The sequence below is a fragment of the Aphelocoma coerulescens genome, chromosome 4 (genome assembly GCF_041296385.1).
Source record: "Aphelocoma coerulescens isolate FSJ_1873_10779 chromosome 4, UR_Acoe_1.0, whole genome shotgun sequence".
Lineage (NCBI taxonomy): Eukaryota > Metazoa > Chordata > Aves > Passeriformes > Corvidae > Aphelocoma > Aphelocoma coerulescens.
In genome coordinates, this window is record NC_091017.1 from 18,879,804 (window position 1) to 18,898,993 (window position 19,190).

General features: G+C 40.6%; 1 protein-coding gene across 8 annotated transcripts in view; it reads right to left on the minus strand.

Annotated features, from left to right (window-relative positions):
- Positions 1–19,190, minus strand: part of ARHGAP24 (Rho GTPase activating protein 24) — a 247,525-nt gene that overhangs the window by 119,554 nt on the left and 108,781 nt on the right. The window lies entirely within an intron of this gene.

Consider the following 19,190-nt stretch of genomic DNA (forward strand, 5'->3'; position numbering starts at 1 on the left):
TTACAGCTCCTCCTAGTACCATTTCAACCTCAGTCATCAGGCAGTCCTTAGGGAAATTATGCTGGGATGGCTGTCCAGGGATAAATTTTCAGAGCAGCAGCCTAGGAATTGTATTAGGTACAAGTTCTCCCCACCACTGTTAACGGGAGATAACACCTACTTAGTAATATTCTCCTATTATGGCATAATGGGGCCTCCATCTCCAAAGTAAACAACTTAAATAACTTACACATCTTAAACACAGAATACCTCAAGTAAGGTCCTTATCCCCTTAAGGATCATGGAGTCCAATATGGAGCACTGTTTTCCACAGTAGTTTCAACCAAATGCCCAAAGATGTCAGACCCCTTGTCTAAGCAGCACTAAAGATATCCCTGTACGTGAAAAACAACAATTTTGGTATCCCAGAATTCACTGCTATGACCTGCAATCTTTGAGCAGAACCATTTACAGCTATTGGAAAGTCAAGACAAGCTGAAACACTACAGTCTTCTCACAAAGGAGACCTTACAAACCAACAGGGAAAAGTCACCTGAAGGAACAGGTAACAAATGTTCCACAAAATCAGTACTTGTACCAGCTGATGTGGAGTCTGGGCTCTACACCAACTTGCCAGTGCTGTGTGCCAGCAAAAACACCGTTCACAGGAAGGCAAAGAGAGGGTGCAGAGGGATTTCACCAGAACATACAAAATCACCTCAGTTAAACACTATGATGCTTGTTAAAGCACCATGAAAGCAGATGAAACAGCACAGCTTTCTGCTGAGGTGGCACAAGCAGCAGGTATCAGCAGCTGTGGGCAGATGTCCCCACTCAGTGCAGATACAAATGTATCAGAAGCATTAATTGCCTTGGTCCGATAGCTCCACTCGGAGCTGTCTTCCTTCATTCCTGCCACACACAGAACGTGTTAATAGATGTCACTCTCCAAAGCCTTCTGTGAAACACCTTATTAGGGAAGACAAATGTCATAAACAAAAATGGTTATATGAACAGGAAAAGTCACAATGCAGTTCAACTGCTCATATTAACTCCTGAAGAAAAACGAGGAATAACAGATTTTTGAGAAAAACGAGGAATACATTTTTTCTGAGAATTATGGGAGACCAGGAATAAGAATCTCTAAAAGCCATTTTAACTACATGTATTTTTGTCCCACGTAACAGACCATTAAGACTGGTATAATTTTCTTGCCCACTTTCAGATTGAGCTGGTTTTACCCAGAAGTAGCTCAACCCAGGACACTGGGTGAACAGGTCACTCTTCATGCTGGACTAAGTGTCACTGTCTTGGGAGCTTGCATCACTGAAGGCATACAACATATTCAAGCTAATCACTGGTCTTGCTACTCAATTAAACAAAACCACAAAATTAACGAGACCTAGCCTACAGCACTGTAAACTAAAATCAATTCATGAGACAGTAAATGAAAACTGCATTCAACTTTGCTGTCAACTCATTAGCAGCAGGCATTCTGCAGACTCAATGCAGTGTGATGCCTTCTGACGTTTTTCTGATGTTTACCATTTACAGTGAGCTCTCTTAGTAACAGATTTTTGAGAACACAGAAACAAAACTGCTACATTTATAACCCTAGCACCTTAATTTCAGAGATGAAACCCATTCCATCTACTAAAATGTAAAGCCTAAAGCCACACACAATAGCTAAGTTAATATGAGGAGAAACCAGACAGTAACACCATACAGAATATTGCAGTGGTTTAAAAAGAAAATGTCCTCAAGTGGTGATTTTATTTTACTGTCTATTTCCAGAACTATTACTGCAAACATCAGTGCATATGAAATACTTCAATATACATATGTGAGGGTTTTTTTAAATTTAAAAAAATAGCTTTGTTTGTGCAACATGCACCTGGGTGCCCAACTCTAGTGGAGAAAGCATTAAGAGAACAATTGCAGCTCTCTCACTTCCCATTCTGTCTGCTTTCACACCCATCTGTCTGCCTTCACCACACAGCAACACTTCCCCTTGCTAAGTTTTGTAGCTGTCTACATAACTGTACTGAGGCTGTCTGGAGTGTCCCTTTGCTCAGTTTCTCAGCAGCTGACGCCCAGGGAACATATCTGCACTCTAACAAAGCCCTGGCTGTGGGGTATCTGATATAAATGGGGTCCTCAGTCCCCACATCACTGCTGGTCCCTTTCCTTAATCACCTTTCTGGGCCCTTAAGGTGCAACATTAGGCCCATCCTTACAGCCTGGGTAGCCCCAAGAGCATGGACTGTCAGTCAGTTGCAAAGCTTCAACAAGTTCAAGCTCTGCTTTCTGCCTTGAGTATCTAATTCCAGGGGGAAGTAAGAGAAAACCAACTATATAGCCTTAGACACCTAACAAGATAGTAATTTGCATATAAAAGAGGAAGGTGATTTCCAGAGGAAGTACATGTTTTGACTTGGGTGTCAGTGCATGAGTGCATGCAAATGCTCCATAATAAGGTGGCTTCACATTGCTTCACATCAAAGTCTACAGCTCATTCAAAACATTTTAAAAAATCCGAACCCAAGATTCTAGATTGGATCAGATTATTATTACTTTGCTTTCAAAAAAGGAAGGGGGGAAGAAAAAAAAAAAAAAAAAAAAAAAAAAGCATGGTGCCAGCAGGGACACACAGTATATAAAAATACAGGAAAAAGGGAAGTGGGACAAAAATGTGGCCCTGACCCAAGTCCCTCCTGGCTCCCACTGCCATTCTGTTTGCAGGCTGTGCCTCCATCAGGTCAGCAGTGTTTTGCAGATCTCCTGCTGTGGTATGCCCGCGTTGTTTTTCCATTTCCAACACTTCTGTCCTTACCAGAGCAGTGCTGCTTCTCTAGTTGAGCATTCAGGATGATTCACAGCATGCAGGAGAAATCTGGGTTGCTCAAGAAGCATTGGCCTTTTCCCTCACTGAATATCAAGCCTACTTTCAAAGAGATTCTCACACACATGGATTTTTCTACAGCACACTGCTGCTTCAAACCAAAGATCTCCTAAATAGCAGAGCAACAACACGTTTGTTAAAATCAAAAATATGCATATACAAAGCATTTAACTTGAGAAAAGATACCGCTCTGTTAACTAAGTGCTTGATAAAATACTGTAGTGCAGCAAGAATTACATCCATCTCCTTTGGATTAGTCTCACAGCATGACAGAGTCTTGCTCAAATAGATGTTTTATCCCATGCTGGTCCCTCAGAACATTTTCAGCACCATTCAGCAGCTGAACTTCAGGAGGAAGCACGGAAGAGGAGACAGGATGGCCACTGCACAAGTGCTTCATGAGGACCAGCTGACAGATGGTATTTCTGTTTGCATGCTCTATGTAACACACTGCAGTAGCAAAGCAACCCTGTCCCTCCTGCCACCTCTGCTCCATTGCTTTGCCCTAGCTGCACTTTCCCCAGCCTTGTTTAAACTTGGTTTCCTGAAGCAGACTTACCATCTTTTCCGAGAGATACCACGTTTTTCCCAAGAAGGCTTATGATACAGGCAATTCCAGTACTCTGAAGATACTGACAGGTAAATGTGAAGACAAACACATGATTTTCAATACCTCTGAATGGATTTTACTCAAAAAACACATAGAGACATAAGGAAATTAACTGCTTTCTTGGCAAAATAATGTTTTCAGGTTTTATCCTAATACACTTCCCCGGGGCTATTTGCTTGCTGGTAGATTGTCCTGATACCCCTTAAAAAAGTTGAGAAGTACACAGCACCAGCAGTTATATCACATGTACTTCCTGCCCTTCCAGCTTTGATTATTTATCAAAGATCACTGAATTCTACTTTAACTTTCAAGACAGCTGCTGCATTTACGATATCTGTTTTTCTGGTTTCATGGAAAACTCATCACATCAGCTCTCAGAGAGGCAGGAAGGTCATCAGCCAGGAAAAGAGGCAGCTGATGGAGGGGATGAAGAGGCAGAAGAAATCTTTGAGTACTTGTGTCTTTCTGTATGATTCACAGCCACATCCAACACAGCAGTGTTCTGTGGTTTCTTTTGTCACTGTTGCTGCTTCTGGAAACTCTGGGCTGTCACACTTTGGAAATAACAGAGCAGTTCAGCTCAGATGGCATCTTAAACTGAAAAATACTACTTTTAGTGACTAATACTCTCAACACCCCTAGTATTTATTAGTGACTAATACTCTCAACACCACAGCTAGAAAGGCATCTACTGTATTTCACAGAGATGCCTGTTAATCAATGTAAATTAAAAAACACATCTGATACATATGCACAAGTATACCTATACTATATATATACATACTATATATATATATAAAGTATATACAGATGTGCACCTGTCCTGTGAATTCATAAATAAGTGATGCATACCAAAGAAGGAGAAAGAACATGCAAGCTGTTATCAGTTATCTATAAATTATTGTTCCTCACAGTGCTGTTTCTGCTTGTAAGCTACCACAAAAATAGGTGTCAAGTCCAAGTGAGCCCTTTGCACTGTCAGGAGCCTCAGACATGAGGTCAGGAGGAAGACTGACAGCACAGACAGAGATCCACTCATACTGAGGTCAGTAATGAATGAAACCTGCACTGTGCTCACTACCAAGCAGTTTGACTGCAGTAACTTCCTAGAAGTTCAACTCTACTTTCACCATTACAATTCATTTCCAAGATCCCAGTGAAATCACTTGCTGCAAAAGGGCACAGCAGCTCTGAATGCCAGCCCTTTCATCTGACTGCCTACGCAGAGATATCTGCATTTCAAACTGGGCCTGAGCAAGTTCTCCAGCTGGCTCCAAACTGTGGGTCAGTGCAGATATTTTTAATTTTTACCATAAGAATGGATTTTTATACCACTTAAGGAACCAAAACACTGGAAGAAGTACATTTACTGCAGGAGGTGATACACTCCTTGCCTCATAGTTATTGCAGCCATTTACAATTTTGCAGTATGTACAAGGAGAAAACAATGGCTAGGGGTGACTATTCAGATTTTAGGGGGTAGCATGCCAGGAATAAAGACAGAGAATGAAAGAGAAATGACAAACCTCAGGGTTGGTTGGATGAAATTAAGCCATTACACAGCATATATTTTCTGGCATGAATATCGCTGCATTTGACATTTTCTTTTCCCACTAAGTTAACACATTTCTAGAGTTTGTTTCTGTTGAAGAATGAGAGCTATTGTTTAGCTCCTGCAAACAGGAGCCTAAAAGAGATCTTTTTTTTCTTTACCTAAAGCAATGTTCAAAGCTACCTGACAGCTTAATATTCCAAAAAAGAAGTAAATTCTTTTCTGTGTTGGTGAATACCATCTATATTGTTTGCCTGATACTGAGCACCAAAACATTTATTCTGCCATGAGAGACAGAGATGACAGTTTTATGATTATGTGATTACAGTTTCTTTAAAGATTTTTCTCCTTCTCTCCTGCCAGACATTTCACATAATGGTTGAGTGCTTCTCTGCCTGAGAGAAACTTCTTTCCTCAAGAATGAAGCAATCTTGGCTTGAGTGGGCACTGGACAAAAAACTCCCTTATTTGTCCCATAAGAGAAAGCAAGCTCATACCAAGTTAAGCTATTAACAGCACAAAAAATTAAGTCTGCCTAAACCCAGAGGATAGATCCATATTGCATGCCTATGGTTTTCACTTCTCTGGTAAGGGCAAGAGAGAAGAGACAGGTGTGACAGGACTGAGCTCGGGTAAGAGAACAGGAGAGGTCACAGGGTTCAGGGGCAGGAGGTGCCTTCCTGGGGAATGCACTCTGCAGTTGTCATATTCCTCACAGAAATGATCCTTGGTATTTTCCAAAGGCAAAGAAAAAAAAAAAAATAAGATGCATAAATAAATTCAGAGAGCGCACTGAGTTTAAGAACTCATGAATATAAGCTGAGATCATTATTACATGCACGCATGGAAGTTTGATAAAATTAGGCTTTGCAATGGTCATTAAAATTTGATCAACACATAAAAATGGAACTGGGCATTACTGAATTGCTACAGATTTTTACTACAGGAAAAATACTTCTAATAGCTCCAGTCAGTAAGAAATTCAGCTTTTAATTAGATAAAACTGTTTTCCCAAAATAAAAAGCCAATAAAGCACCAGAACACAAAGGACCAAGTCTTGCTTTACAGATAGCTTCTGCAAAGGAAATTTACCAGCTTCCAATCCTGAGAACATCCAGGTCAAAACAATGCAATTATTCCCCAAAAGGATAATACTTGACAAGGGGAAAATTTCAACTGTGACCTCTCATTTATATACAGAGCTCTCCAGTGACAGTCTGGACAGATACAGCAACACTGTGAGAGAGACTCTGGCATGAGTCCCCTGTGAGACAGTCCTGCAGGGCAAAGGAGTCCAGGAAGGCTGGACATTTTTCAAGGAAGAAATCTTAAAGATGCAGAAGCAGGCTGTCCCCATGTGCTGAAAGGCAAGCTGGTGGAGAAGACCACCAGCCTGGGTGAACAGAGAGCTTTGGCCGAGAGGGAAAAAGAAGGAGAGTTTATGGCCTTTGGAAGTGGGGGCAGGCAACTCAGGAGGACTACAAGGATGTGGTGAGGTTATGCAGAGAGTAAATTAGAAGGCTCAAAGCCCAACTAAAACTCAATCTGGCTACTGCTGTAAAAGACAGTAAAAATGACTGTATAAATACATTAGCAACAAAAGCAGACCTAAGGAGAATCTCCACCCTTTACTGGATGTGGGGGCAAAAATGTAGTGACAAAGGATGAAGAAAAGGCTGATGCACTCAATCCCCTCTTTGGGATCAGAATCAGCCAGCACAGATTTATGAAGGGCAGGCTGGCTAACTTGATTTCCCTCAATGACAAGGAGAAGCCCTTCGTGCGTGACGAAAGGGCTGTGGATGTTTATCTAAGACATTAATAAAACCTCTAACAGAGCTTTCCACAGCATTCTCCTGGAGAAACTGGCTGCTCCTGGCTTAGATGGAGGCACTCCTTGCTGGGTTAAAAAACTGCCTGGATGGCTGGGCACAGAAAAGGGTGTATATGGAGTTAAATCCAGCTGGCTACAAGTGGAGTTTATCTGCTGGAGAGTAGGAAGACTGCAAAGGGATCCAAACAGGCTGGATCCATGGAACAAGGCCAACTCTATGTTTTTTTCCAGGAAACCTGTATATGGCCAACTATCCCACCTAGGACAATTCATTTCCATGTCAATGTATAGTAAAGGTTGAAGTTGACGCAGATTTCCTAAAAATTACATATAAAGTGCAACTTTTACAGCATGAAAAAGGTGGCAGAGAGACATGGAAATGGGATTACAATTCCACCAAAGTTGGTTTTTTTCCTGTGCAAATATTCTTGTCAGCTTTTGACAAGCAAGAACATTCCAGGGAAGTCTGCCTAACTTATATAAGTTATCATCCTGCAGTTTTTTATGGGAAGAAAAAAATTCAGTTTCACATGGAAAAAATTCAGAGGTTAATGGCAAGGGCTATCTATTTGTTTTGCAAGGTCTTTTAACGACTATACTGCTTGTTGGTTTAACAACTATACATTGTTTATATTTAATCTATATAGTAAATGTTTTATGAGCATGGCTTAAAAAGTGCTACTACACCACAAATACCACAATCACACAGAATAAATAGCTCATTTAGCTTTCTGGCATCTGTTAAAATACTCTTGGTCCTTTTTTAAGGGATTACATTAAGCAGCAGTGATCCTATCTCGGGGGAGACTAGGGTCATGTCTTTTGTGCTATCTACACAAAATAGGTGCCATCTAAGCAATTAACACAACTGGAAAACTCGGATTCCCTGATTACAAATTACTTCTGCTGCAGTACTATTTGTGTGCAGTAGGTATTGCCACGTTTTACTTTTAGTTCAGCACTTTCATTTGCTTCATTCATTCTGTGATACTGCTTCCAATTTGGAACTGGAGTTCCTGGATAGTTTCTCATCTTTGTAACTGAGCTGAATCACACATTTTTATAGCTTTTGAATGAGATCTAGCTGTTTATTATTAGCCTTATTACTGTATTAGTAACATGTTTTTTGAGGACAGTGCTTAAATTACTACCTATGTAAGAAAAGATGCCAGATAACCCTCGATTTAAATAACTACAAAATTAAGGCAGGGTTTAGTAGGAGTTAGTTTAGGTCAAGTCAAGTACCAGTGGATCAGTTCAGTTCTGCAGAATACATGCACATTTCTGCAATTCTGCTTGCACACGTTTGGGTGAGGGTTTTTTGTGTACATGTGGTTTCTTCATAATCTTCAACTGGCACAACCTGCATTCAGAACTATTTCAAGCTGTGGCAAGTTGTTGACAACAGTTTAACTACATGAACTGATGTGGACCATCAAAGCAACTTAGGGTAAGGCAACAACCACTCAAGGACCACCACAAACAACTCCTCTCAGTGCTAGTTTAATTAACCTATTGTTTCCCCTTGGATATCTCTTTTGACAGTTTGCTACTGCAGGAGGAATTTACCAGGTGCAGGATTAAAATCACACAGTCATAGGATAACAGGCTGGAAGGTGCTATATTCAAAAGATTGCCATGGAAAAAAAAGTCCACTTTTCCATCTTTTATCTCAGCAGTTTGGCTATAAGGACACTATGGGAGATCACACCAAAGCCAAAGCTGAGCTATAGAGCTTCTCCCTCTGTATGTAAAAGTTTCCAGAAAGACATGCTCCTGCACCAGGATCTGCAGGGTCTGCAGGGAGGCTGACCTTTTAAATTAGAGATATCTTTTAAAAACAGCCAATATTTTTCAAGATTATGCTGTCTCAAAATAGCACTTACTTCACTGAGAATAAATAAGACTCTCATAATCTAGATTTTTACACTGTTCTCTGAATACCACCATCAAAGGTATTTTACAACGTTCTGTAAATGTACAGCAAGAATAACTGAGTGTACTTGGACTTCTTACAAATTTTTTTAATTTTACATATTTAAATATCAAGCCATCATTTTTCTGCTTTTCCACAAGACAGCGTGACAAAGCTTTCTGCAGACCTGTTGAAGGGGGTGTATCTTGCTGAGTGCCAGACAGTCTGGAGTAAAAATGGATTCAGGGTGACTGGAGGCCAGCATTATTAACTGCACTCCAGCAGCTGCTCTGTTCCAACTGTATTAATATAAATACCTTGGATTCCATGTTGCTATTTTAATAAGTTATCAAAATATAAATGACCATGAAGGCCTTCACGGTCTGCAGGAGAAACTGCAGAAGCCTTTACAAAAGCAGAGGACGAAATACAGTTTATGGAAGAGGAGAAACCAAGCAGTGTTTACACAGCAGGTGAACAGAAACAAAGCTCCAGGTTCTCTGGCAAACACAGGAATATTCTGGCCACTGGACTGCTCCCTGCCGGGAGTTATTGTTGAAAAGGGGCCTTTCTTCCAACTATTAAGAAAATGTAGTTCATACCAGTCATCTGCTGTCAACACGTTGGAATCTGCTTTTTTTGAGAGACAGCTCCAGAAGCCTTAAGCATTTCTAGACACACATTTATTTCTGTTGCACATTTTTTTTCTCCAAAGTGAAAACACAGGGCAAAGACGTCAAATTAGTCAGCCCACCAACCTGCAAGTAAAAACTTTACTCTGGAGATGAACCAGAAGTGGCCCCATTTTCTGGCATGCTCACAGCTACAAAGTATAGTGACCACAGGTGGAGCTGGGATCTTCATGGGAAACGCAGGTACTGATTAGGATGTAGCAAGAAAAAGAAGGGTGTGTCTCAAGTTTACAGCAGTTTGTGAAAACTATCGTACTATTTTGTCTCGTGGGACAAAATGTAGCTCAGCCAAAAGAAAAATAGAAAAGCTCCTGAATTCCAATATCCACTTGAGCCACTGGCTTGAGGATGCCTTCTGAAGCCAGAATACACAATGAAGGTAATCAATGACATTTCATTACCATTTTTAAAGGGTATAATTTTACAATGCTGGTGCTGCTACCAGTGGCTATTACTGATCGTGCTCCTAACTTTGCCCATGTACCTACCTCACAAATCTCTCTACACAGCTTTCTCCCTTGTAGATATTCTACCTCCTTACCCACTGCTTTTCCTTTTTCTAGCTCCTTTCTGCCCTTCTACATCAGTGAGCATCAGTCTGGTCATTGCATAGCTTAACTAAAAGCTGAGTATTGTTTACTAAGCCAGAAATGTTTTCCACATCCACGGTCGACTGAAGTCAAGCAAGGACCTACACAGCGAGCATCCAGTATGCTTCTGGATGAAAAAAAAAGAGTGGGAATTCATTGAAGAGCATAGGGAAAAGCATCCTGCTGGGGTTTCTCAGAGGAGAAGGTTCTGGGGAGACCTTATAGGAGCCTTCCAGTACCTAAAGATGGTCTACAAGAGAGATGGAGAAGGACTGTTGAATACTTTTCCCACTGCTGCAGAAAAACCTCCACCAACCCATGTCTTAGAGGTCTTAATGCACTCAAAGGCTTTCTCTCTCTCTCACACACGGAAGCATAACATAATACATTTTTGCTTTACTCTGAAAAACGTTATCTTCCATTTAGAAAATCCAGAGGAACTAATTTCCCATTAATCTAACGACATTAACATGAGGTTGGGCATCCTTTGGCTCCCAACAAAACACAGTCTCCCTGTGGCTTTGGACAAAAGGCCCATCCTTATGGCTGTGCCGCACAGGAGCCACATTTAGGACTTAACTGACTTCTTCACTTGTTTGCTGAACTTCTAATTAAAACACCAGAGCAACACCAGACCTGCTCCACTCAGAAGCATTTATTACATGATATCTCGAGTGCCGGAGATAAGGGAAGTCTCAGCAAAGGAAAGTGACAACATTAATTAAACTTTTTCCATTAAATACAGAACAGTTCATTAAAATCTTTAACAGGTGGCAGGTTTGGCAGCTCTATGGTGTGCAGGCTCTAGACAGATTTATCATGCCTTTCATTTTAAAACATTTATGTGAACGCATTTGCTGAGATAAATTATCTTGTTCACAAAAGCATCCTGATCAAGGCTGCTGTTTGAAGTGTTACATCAATCAAATTATGTTGTAAAAACGTTAGCATCAATTTTGACAGACAGCATCTCATATTTATAGCTTTGGAGATCTCTCCATTAGTTTCCTCTTCCAATTTTGGTGGGTTTTACATTTTAGATCTACAACAGTCAAGGAAGAACTGAACACAAACCAGATGAGTCATTTAAAATGGCTGGACGGATACCCCAGGGAAAGCAAGCAGCAGGCGAACTGCTGCTGTCTCATAGCAACCCAAAAAAAGGTATCTAGACTCACAGGCAGATTTTGGGAGTTTCATGAGGGATTGAAATGAAGGGCTGCTGTCATGGAATGGCAAGATTTCAGCCATTCCAAGGCCTTTCATTAAACAGCTGTCCTCAGAAATGTTTGTCTGAAGGGAAGAGAGTTATCCTGCTACGATTTCCATTTCTGTTCAGAAACTGTTATTTGTGTACGCACCCAGATGCATCAAAGCCAGCATCTCACATGCCAGACCCCATCTACCCAGCTAGGAACCTTTCACAAAGACTTGGTATTTAGCCCAACAAACATTTAAATATATATACACTATGAAAATCCAGTCCAACTGAGAGAGCCACTGAGCACCAGCGTAAACTTAAAAGAGAGGAGACTTTCAGATTAATTTCCTGCCTACATCAGCAGAGGTGTCTGAAGTGAGACTTAGAGCTATGCAGGATGAAGCAAATTATCAAAATTTCTACTGCTATGATCCACTGTCAGAGCATTAATCAAGAAGCAAAACAGAACAAGAAAAGCTCTCCAGCCTGAGAGCTCCACTGAATTGCAAGATGATAAACACACAGTCACTCAAACAGCAGCAAGTTCATTTGAAGGCACAGTATCCGTCTATTTTTAGCAGGGTTTGTGTTAAGGAAAAAAGTCTTTTCCACGACTCTGAATCAGAAACCCCCCCATCTCTAAACCATCTCCTTTTCTCTCTCATAAGAAGAGTTTGTATCAATGATTGCTCCAGGTCTCTTTCCTTTTCTCTTTCCCCTTTAAAGCAGAAAAGATCAACTGATCTGTGATGATATTCCACTCTAGGGGATTGAGTAGATTTTCATTCTGAAACACAAATTAGTACCACAATTTAATGACCTCCCTCTTGAGTATAAGATAAAGGCCTGCGTTCCCATTTATACAAAGATGTAAAAAGTTTTGAGTGCTATGAAGAACTGAGAATAGAGACAATTACTTTCAAAAGCAAATGGCTTCATGTTGTAAGAAAACCAGTGCAAGTACCAAAGCCTGAAAACACTCCTGGTCCAATATTCAGTCCACAGTCCTTGTCACTGAGTTTCAGGGCCTTTTAACTGATACACACCTTTTTGTACTACATATTCAAGGACTTAGACATTTCTGACCAAGATGTCTTATAAATATGAGTGCCAGTCAAACCAATGGCAGTCACCATCATCCTCTCTTATAAACTGAGACAGCTACAGCATCTATCCAAAGGGTGGGTAAGGACACAGTTTCATATTATAGACACTGTCAGGATTTTGGGGCTTCTGTCCCCCTTCATTATTAATACCACGCAAGTATCAAGGGAATTGCACACTGTCCTGTGCAATGTCTTTGCTACAAACAGATGTTTAAAAGTAAGACAGCAGATGTCAGAACAATAACCACCAAGTCCTTTTTGACACTTAAACTTTTAAAAACTGTTTCCCCCATCCACTACAAACTCCTGAACTTACTAATCTTAATTTCTTACTGAACTACCCTCATTCCCACTGCAGAAAAAGGACCCATCCAATAAATGCAAGCTGTATAAAGGCACTGCCATTGACCTGCTGCATTCAAGTTTCTTGTACTAACCAGTACAGCACCATCTCAGTTTCTTCTCTACTGCACTGTGTTCTGTACAATTGTCACAAATTTCAGCTGCTAAACGAGACAAATTATTTTTATGTGCCTTGTTGCTGATAGAGAGTTAAATGTGTTGCTTAAAGGTAGTCAGGCAAGATTCCTCGCAACACATTTTTACATTGCTTGGTCTATTTTAACACTTGGAATGGTTCTTGATGGAGGCTCTTATCAATGACTCCACCAAAACCAGGGTTCAACCCATTAAAAACAAGTGAGCGTTGCCATCATAGAATTGGACTCAGCAGGCAGAAGGAGCTTCTTTTCCCACATCACTGACTGTCCAAGCTGGAGAGGGAATGAGAGCAGCTCCAGAAAGCCCGAGTCACTTACGGAAATATTCTCAGACTGCCAACTGAAGAGTAAAGAGGATTTCAGGAATGCAGTTTGAGGTCATTCAGTTTTTCCCTACTACACAAGCCTGGCGAAGAACTAAGAAAGCCTCTTTCCCTAGCAACACGTCATGTTGTACATGCTGCTTATTCAGCTGCAAATACGGCTTTTATCCCAGAGGTAATGGACTTAGAGAAGACTATTCTTAAGCACTAATAAGCTAAAAGAACTCAATTATTTTAATTTCAAGACTAATGAGGCTCTCCTGTGAGCTATTCATTTTGCTACTTCAGGATCCATGCGCACTTGTACCACATCCAAGTAAATAAAAGGAAGGAAGAAAGAAGTCATCATGACTCAGCCCTTTTAATGGACACAGACCTCCTACAGTGCTGAGATTCCCTTTAAACAGGAAAACAGGAAGATCATCAAAAGCCCATCAGCCACACAACGGTCAAGCTGTAGAAAAGAGTGATTATCACACAATTGCTTATCATCCCTAATTGTTTAGAAATTTTTACAGCATTTAGACTGAGTGTGGGATGGAACACACTTGAATTCTGGTTTTCTCAGGCCATTCGATACTGACCCGATCATGATTAGTCTAATGCACAAGTCCTCCTATCTGACAAGATCAAGGGATTATGTGAGATTACAAGGAACAGCACCACTGTTATTCGTATGTCACCTTCACTCTGGGGAATGAGTCCTTGTGAAGACACACCCACTGTATCTTCCTCTGTGGCCATCCAAGAATCACTGCCACAAACCTCCCATCACACCTTTAAAAACTTAAAACACACAAGGGGGTTGCTAACCCCTAGAAGACAGAAAGCTAATTCTGGTGTTTGAAAGCAAGGTAGAAGACAGCCTTTATCTTGTGTGGGGAAGAAAACTCTCGTTTTCTCAATATCTGTGTACTTTCTATATTCTATTACTCTTTTCTACCTAACAAATTTATTTAATTATTGATTAAGTCAGGTAGAGACGATATGGTCTGTGCTTCTGCTAAAACTTCTTAATGCTTTACTGAAAACATGAAACAAACATGGGGGGGGGGAAGTAAAGAGAAAACTAGGACACCATGATTCAGTGTTGCACCTCATGCTACTGGCATCAAAATGAAACTTCCATTTCCCAGGTCACTGGTATTTGATTTGTGCTGCTCTAGCTCCGTCTGGCTGTTCCCCATATAATGCTAGCCCAGCACACAATACACAGTGTGCTTCTACATCCCTCCTCTCTCTGCTACCATGACAAAATGGCTCTCTGAGCCCAATTTGATTTCCTGCTAGCTCAGTCATGACACCCAAAATCCCTTCAGACACTTTTTTTTCCTCATGGCTGTTTACAGCACACAGATGGCAGCCAGTGAAGGATGCCTGCACAGACTGAGAGCAGAGTGATGGCCAGTGGCAGAAATGCACCACCATTCCATCTCGCCTCAACTGCTTCACATGGCCTGGAAACCTTTTTCTACCAATTTCACTTCATCTCATTCCCACTCCCACCAATTTTCCCAGCAAAATAAACTACAATAGAATTCTTTGCAAATGCCTCAGACCCTTAAGATACAACTACACAGTCATCATTTTCAAAAATGTCCATCTTATCAAGAAATGGTCAAAAGAAAATGTCTGAAAGACTCCCTTTCAAGTCCAAGCCATTGCTGAAGCTCAAGCTCTTCTCTGGTAGCCAGCATGGCAGGCAGCTGAAGCAGACACTGAGCATTTTCGAGTTCAGTTTTATACAGAATGATTTCCATACGGTCACACGCTTTCTTCAAACCAAGAAATTTTTTTTCATCATTAATGACTTCCTGAGGTATTTTAATTATCTGCTGCAGCATCAGGGCTGAGATGATAAAGTAGTGAACTGTAGTCTTAGGCTTTCAACTTGTCTCAGAAAGGAGACATACACTCTTGTTTTCATCTGAACACTGAAAACTCATCAACCATGCCTTCACAAGTTTATCCCAAATTTCATTTTCACATTCAGGTAAGTAATTTTAAGTAAGCAAAAAGGAATCTGAATCCCAATCTAAATGCACAGGCTACTGAGGTAGTCTTTCACAAACCAGTGTACACATAGTAAGAAATGAGTATCAGTCTGTGAGAAAACATCAGCTTCTGGTGCACAATAGGAAGGGAAGCAAAGTAAAAAGAGCCTTGTAAAACACAGCAGTTACCTACTAAAATCTATGTGGCAAAACCAACAGTCGCCCCACAGTCTGAAAACTTTGAGTATTGCCTGAAACCTACAGTGCTATCCCAGGTTACCCAGTCAGAAGTGATCTGACCTGGACAAGTGCCTGCACTGCCTCTACACACAGCAGGGGTCACATGGAAGAATGCTCCCCTTGCTTTTTACACTTTCTTCCCATCACTTCTCTGTTATCTTAGGAATCCTGCCATGAGCCTCATCACCACAATCAAGGACATCCCTTCTACTCCACTGAGCTTCATTTCATACTGGGGATGATGAATGGTGACAGTCATCTCTAATTTATTCAGACTGTTATTCTCTCAATCCAAAACTGTTTGGAGCTGCCACCTGCTCACTCATTTTCTGTGTGTTGATAGTATGGGACAAAGGAGACACTTCTGAAAAACTCATGCAGGTGCTAGTAAAAATCCTGTGGTTTATGGTATGATGAAATGATTCCATTGAATTCAACAGGGGATGATATATTCCCTACAGAAATGTTTGGAGGTCATTAAACATTTCAGTGTATTTCAGAGAAACTTCCAGTATAAAACAACAATGAAATTTCTGTTCCATCCTTTTAATTTTAAGGGATAGACAACATTTCCATAAAGGTTATGAAGAATTTTAAGGCTGGAATAAACAGCTAATAAATTTGAATGGTAATCTCTTTTGTTCCTCTCGTTAAGCAGAAACCAGCCCTCAGTTCCACAACCTGATGAAACAGCCCAGTAGCAGTATTTGCCTACACAAATATAGTGAAAAATCCTGTGATGAAAAGTGCTAATACAAGTCTCAGTAAAACAAGAAGTGGGCAGGCTCCTGCACCACACATGCAAACATCCCAAAGCCATGCCCCTTTTCCTTCAGCAATACATAAAAAGCATGACAGTAATTATTCTCTGTACATGCCGAGATGGGAAAATCTACAGGAACTGAACACCCACCAGCCTCTAATATCACAGTGCTAATATCTATAAAAGCATGCATATGAGAAGAGGCTCATTTTAATTTATGACATAGGCTTAGACCAGAAGAGCACATATTTCCACAACTGACTGGATACATTTGGCAAAGAAAGGGATCTGGCACTGCTCCATTACATTCATGTGATTTTTCCCAGCCCATTCACCTCATATAATACTGGCAGAGTCAGTCACTCAGCCACCAATAAACTTAGGAGGCAAAACCAGAGCAGATGGGCCTCACCTGATGGTGAGTGCATTCATCCCAGTATTATTATGCAATTCCTAAAGATGCCATCTCCTAGAAAAACACTTACCATAATTGCCCATATGCAAACACTTGATACACATACTATTTCACTGTGTCACCAGCTCCCTCCAAGAGACAGTGTGTAAGGTCCAATGTCATTTACCATTACACTCTGTAGTAAAAAATAATTTCTAATCTCATAGAAAGTTATAAAAAGTCCTTCATTTTTACTGCCTCACAGCTGAAGGTACAGGGCTCTTACTTATTTCAAGACAGGGAAGCTAATATCTCTTGCATGAAATCAGAAATGACAACTTTACAGGAAGTTTTCTTTTCAGTTAACCCCACACAAAGCCTATGGTTCCCTCCTGCAGGTAAGTGAATTAAGTAATGGAGACCAAAGGAACTATTACCATACAGGAAAGTGCTCTAGTGAAGAGCTACAACATTTCGGATTTGCTGATTCCTGCCAGCTGTACTTATATCCAATTTACTGCTAACTCAGAGAGAATACAGAAAGCATCTTACTCATCCTTAAAATGGTTACAGCTCTACTCACAGGTGGCTGGGACAGGGCTGTCACCACCAGCAGCCACCTCATCATGCTGTGGAAGAGGGTATTATCCCTATTTGCTTTTCCCAGCTCTGGCACACTTTCACCAACCCATTAAGAATACATTGAAGTCAACATAAAGATGTCAACAAAGCACATCCAAGCTCTCAACATTCAGATCTGTGTGTCCTTAACCAAGTTTAGAAAGGCCATTTCCACCTCAGTGTTAGTAAGAGCCAGGCTGCAGTGAACAGTTACCACTTTCACAGAGTCTTTATGTGACATGCTGCCCCCATTCTCTGAGCCACAGGGAGCTCAACCCTCTTTGTCCCTTACAAAATACATTCCGTGGGTTTAAAAGAACACTTTTCTTCTAGGAAGCTAACTGTAGTATCCCCAAGTTCTTCCATGTGAATAAAAGATCTCACTGCTCTGCTCATTTTCACAGGGCTGGTTAGGTTGCTTATGGATCCAAGTGCTGAATGCACGAGACTTCTCATTCCTTCTTCTGAAGGAATGTTTTCTCTATTTTCCACTAAAAGGCAGGCCTTCAGCAGACAAAAACAACAAAAATGTAATTCTTAGAACCCACTAAAAATACTGCTACAAAAAAAAAAAAACCCAAAACCCAGGGATATTTATTTGTCTATTTTGCTGAAGACAGACTAGCATTTGCAATTTTTCCTGAAATGACAATCCCAGCCTAGGCTAAAAATCATGTCTCAACTTTGATAACACTGGTGATTTAAGTGACCTATTTTTTTTCTATTTATGCATCTGACAGTTTTGAAAAGGTCTTACCTCATTTAAGATAAGTTTTAGCATGTCCCTGACAGAGTCCATGGCTTTGTCTTAAACAAAAGTCAGTGCCACACACACAGTGCACAAACGTGCGCATCCTACTGTGCCTGTAATCTACAAATGAAACTAAATTAGTGATCATCAATTCCATTTAATTAGTCCTCTAATATTCTACAAGCCTGTCAAACGATGTCTGTGCATTTTCAAAATATGAAACACAATTGAATTTTCTTTTCAAATTGTATTAAAAATATTATCTCTACCTGCTTTTAGTCATTTTGCAGTGTTTTTAGGCTAGAAAGTGTTTATTAAATTATCCATACACTAAACCTAACTGTGGATAATTGAAAATACCTGAAAACCATGAGCTTAGGCTTTTCCTTTTGGTATACTGAATTTCTCCCCAGAGAAGAAGCCTTCGTATCTTTTGCAAGTCACATAATAGGTAAAACTTTCTGAAACTACAGTTCAGAAACTCTCCTGTTCATTCAGATACCTGCCAGGTTAGGTAGGGCAGAGAGTCATTTAAGGATGAACATTTGTCCAGCTCTACACTCTTAGGGTTCCTCCCCTTCTCTCCCCCATGACACGTTTGTTCTTTATGAACACTCCCAATACCCTCCAAACCCCGAGCTCTTGGCACTTTGTCCTTCTACTCCACTTAAACAACACAAGAGTAGGAAGAATATGAAAGGACAGTGTTACCTGGAGTAATTCTATGGTAAAACACAATTGTATCCTGAGCATGCTCTGGATCAGTGTGCAAGATGCAAAATGGGACTTTACATCAGAGCTACATGACAAAGGCATTCTAATTTCTGCTACTGAGGACAAGTACAGGCATAAAAAGAGGACTACTCTCCTTGCACTCACCTGAAGCACACCTTTTTCCAGTGGTTATTCCTTCAGTCCCTTTGCTGGTATGCAGGAGAAGCTGTAGTGAACTATTTGGACATTCACGCCCCATTTCTACTTGTGTCTCTTAGTCTTTCCCTTTATTTTTAAGCACACAAACAAGGCCAAAGCCCAAAGGTTGCTTCTTACCTACCTGGCTCCTAGAGCCTCTGTTCTAAAATTATTTCTAGTCTTTTGACCAGGCTCTACATGTTAAATGGCTTGTCCCAAAATGTGGGTTTTCTTAGAAAGGGTTCCCCCAAACACTGGACTCATTTCGAAAGTAACACGAACTTGGATCTTCAAAGCATCATGCAGGATCA